Source organism: Erpetoichthys calabaricus, chromosome 4 (assembly GCF_900747795.2).
Source record: "Erpetoichthys calabaricus chromosome 4, fErpCal1.3, whole genome shotgun sequence".
Lineage (NCBI taxonomy): Eukaryota > Metazoa > Chordata > Cladistia > Polypteriformes > Polypteridae > Erpetoichthys > Erpetoichthys calabaricus.
This window is the reverse complement of record NC_041397.2, coordinates 109,466,136-109,470,188: the sequence shown is the minus strand read 5'-3', so window position 1 is coordinate 109,470,188 and position 4,053 is coordinate 109,466,136.

Below are 4,053 nucleotides of genomic sequence, written 5' to 3'. Positions count from 1 at the left end.
TCTGTGACTGACAGCAAGAGTGGCCCATTATATACGGCAGTTATAGGCTCACGTGGAAGGCTGTCCTGTTATCTCCTGACGTTCTGGTAAATTCTATAATGGCGAAAAACAATGTGTGCATCGTTATTGTAATCACAAAAATATTAGTTTTTAAACCCGTGTACATGCATTGTTATGGAAATCACAAAAAGACGAAAGTTTATAAACCATATGCACCAATATTTATAACCTGATGTTATAAATAACTATTTTCGTGTCAGAATACCGTTTATCTATGCATTTGATTAATCTTTTCTTTTGTTGCTAGTTGTTGTTAAACTCTGGATATAGGCTTTTAGGCGATCATTTTGTAACATTTATAAATCTACCATTCTGTCTAGCAGCATGTGTTCTAATTGTGGCTAGAAATCCGAGCGAAACAGTTGAGAACTCTACGAATAAAGGCATACGTGGTGGATCACTTCAACATCCTGTCTTCAAAGGATTTATTCGCGTTTTCATACTGTGCACAGCTCTGCTTTGTAGTTTTATATTATATAATGCACACGTATTGCAACGGGGATAATCCTGTCAGTTCATTTGTCAGCTGTGGCCTGGGGTCAGTACAGCCTCTTAGGTAACACATATACAGTATTATATTATCCATCTTACAAACTTGTTTATGATATGATATGATATGGGCGCATATCAGTAAGGAGGCCTGGGTTCGCTTACCGGGTCCTCCTTGTGTGGAGTTTGCATCTTCTACCAGTGTCTGCATTGGTTTCCTCCCACAATCCAAAGTCATTCAGGTTAGGTGCATTGGCGATCCTAAACTGTCCCTAGTGTGTTCTTGGTATGTGGGTGGGTGCCCTGCTGTGGGCTGGCACCCTGCCTGGGGTTTCTTCCTTGCACCCTGTGTTGGCTGGGATTGGCTCCGGCAGACCCCCGTGACCCTGTGTTAGGATATAACGGGTTGGACAATGACTGACTGACTGATATGATATAATGGCACCATGGCCAGGAGTTATGCCTGCCTTGTTGGGTTAGTCTTCTGATTTCCAGCAACTCTGACCTAGGTAAGCATGTTAATAGTATGGAGGGATGCATATTAGATTACATTTAATAAATACACAAGAAACACATTAAAGTATTAAATGAATGCAATTTATCCAATAAAAAGTTCTGATGTTAATTCATTCTTTTATTTCAACTATGCTTTATAGAGATTTTAACCTGATCGTAATTGTCAGCCATTTAGTAAACAACCAAACTGTTATGCTTGAGACAATATCACTGACTTTATGATAGTTAAAACATAAATAACTTAGAGTTTCAGTTCACCATTACAGATTTTGTGGGGCTGGAGCTTGTCTTGGCTCCAGAATAGGTAAGAATCCTCACATCATTGAGAAGTTTGGTTCCCACCCCTTCACCCTTAGACTTACTCACAAACTCCATTGTTAATGGGGCTAGTTTAGAATCACTAAATAGTCTTCAAATAGAGTGTGTTCAATCTCCACATTAAAATGTTGGACACTCCATTTGTAACTATGTTTCTTTAGTGCTTCCAAATTTCTACAGCTACTGGAAAGGTTCAAGCACTGAGCATAAAGTATGCACAAAAAAAATTGTTAAATCAGAATTATATCAGAGGAACAGGAATGATCCATTAATGTATTACCTTATTGGGGGTAAAAACAGAACCTACCTTTATCCACACAGCTAGAGTATGTACAGTAAAACTAACATTCTACTGTAGTTTGGCAAATACTTATGTGACTTTAACATTATCTTTCCACAATTGCCTGTTATATATCTAACCCCTGTTTATGTAAAGAGCAGAAAAAATATGTATATATTACTTGAATAAGTAATATATTACTTGAATAAGTAATAAACATTAAAGATTGTTTACAAATGTAATTTAACTACATATACAATTACCACAACTAAATATTTAGGATCTCCAATTTTACCTGTTGGTGGCTTTGTGTAGCAGACAAAGTTTATTCACTGAGCTGTCCAGTATGTCTATTTTAGTCTGCATACTTACTCTGCACCTGGAATTATTTTAATGACTTGTAAGGTCATCCAAGAACTGTGAGGTGCAGCTACGTGTACTATCAGAACAACACCTCCAGGTTCAAAATTCTTTCTTATTGTAAGCCATTTTTGATGCTACAGGTGAATAATTTTTGGTCCATCTTTTGCAAAGTAAATCGGCCATGTATTGAACTTGTTGCCATTGTCTTTGTGTATACTGGTCAGTTTTAGAAAAAAGCCCTGGAGGAATGCTGGGCTAAGTTTTCAATAGTAATAGATTGCTTATAATAGTAATACAATTTTTTTCAACTCATTTGGGCCATGAAATATCTTTGCAAGGGGTCTGTTGCGAAGGATAGACTCAATTTCACTTTCATCATCAATTTTTTCCTAGATAAGTATTGTGTTTAAATCTTCTTATATACTTCTAATTTGTCATTCTGAGTGACTCTCAGGTTGATTAACTTCCAGCTAAAATGCCTTTTTTTATTCTTTTAAGTGCCACAGCATTTCTTTTAACCTGAGAAACATTGCCACAGTCCTTTTTCAAATGTAGCCATTCTGAATATTAGATAGATTGTGTTTATTCAAAGGTTCAGAGATTACTTCTGCGTTTGTTAACTTTATAGCTTTAATTCTGTGGGTCTTCTTCAGTGAGTGCATCCATGCTATCCGGTCCGGTTGCCTATTTATGGTTTTAATAAGAAACTTGGGCCTGTATTCATATTTGGCTTTTGATAAAGTTTTCTGTACTCAGTTCTCTTGATGCTTGACCAGCTGAATTTAAGTCAGAAACATACTTCCATTGCAAAGACGGTTCTCTTTTCACTATGATTCTGCTGGCAACAAAACCCTTGAATGTTTTTATTTGAAATACAACAGAAATGTATTATGTTAACTTTGAACGCCCCTTCATAATTCTAACAGATTGTTTTTGTACTTTGCATCATTAACCATATGAATACATTATATGAAGTAATTGATAGTCTGTATAGGATCCCTCACATGTTAAACTAAATGATGTATTGTATACAGTAGAATAAATACATTCAGAATATTCAGTGAAGTATCCAGCTGGAATGCATAAAAACTTGAAAGCATCTTTATTTGTGATGGATTTGTGAACATCTGGCTACGAGTCCCTATCAAATAGTGCTTTCACTGCATAACTCAAAGAACAGCAATCAAGCCTAATTAAATAAAACAGGCTCTTATATAAAGCTTACAGTGAGAAAAAGGAGGCCAGGCTACAGCAGACTGACCTGGAATAAAACTAGTAAAGAAACTCCTGCCAAGTTTCAGAATGTTTTATTTTAAGAGTTGTATATTTGAAGTGTATTCTTTAAATTCCCTACTTTAATGAGCAATAGTTGAACACATGAAAGTTATTAATATGTTTACCATATTTGTGTTATTCACATTTCAGAAACCGTGTGGGGAACTGATAATGGGAACTTGAGCAAATACATTTAACATGTATAGTAAGGTATCTGAAAGGTCAGACTTTTCAAGTGAGAAGACTGTAAAAAAACTTCCGCTTTCAGTTGTTATTCTCATACAAATGCACACTTTGGAAATTATTGTTGTCGGTGTTCTTCCTTTGCTTTGTTCACTATATTGGCTTTTGGAAGTTTCTGTATTCGTACCTCTTATGTGACTAAAAAGCTTTTTCAATTAATTTATTATTTTTTCTTTGGCAGACATCTTTATAGGATGTCACTTTAAAACATATATACATATACAATACTTCATTGATTAAAAAGCACAAAGTTAGCAAACAACAGGAGCTAAACTGTAATTAATATAAAGGTTTTATTCAAACACATGGTTTTTATTTTCAATTGTTTTAACTTACAGTATTTTTAAGTACTGAAAATGTCTGTCATTAAATAGTTAACACATTAATTTATTAAATTAATTTGTATTCATATGACTTAAAGAAAATTGGATAGTACAAAAGTTTTCTTACTTTAACAGAATGAATGGTTACTAATAGATACTGGCTAAACACTTAAGCTAAACACTTTT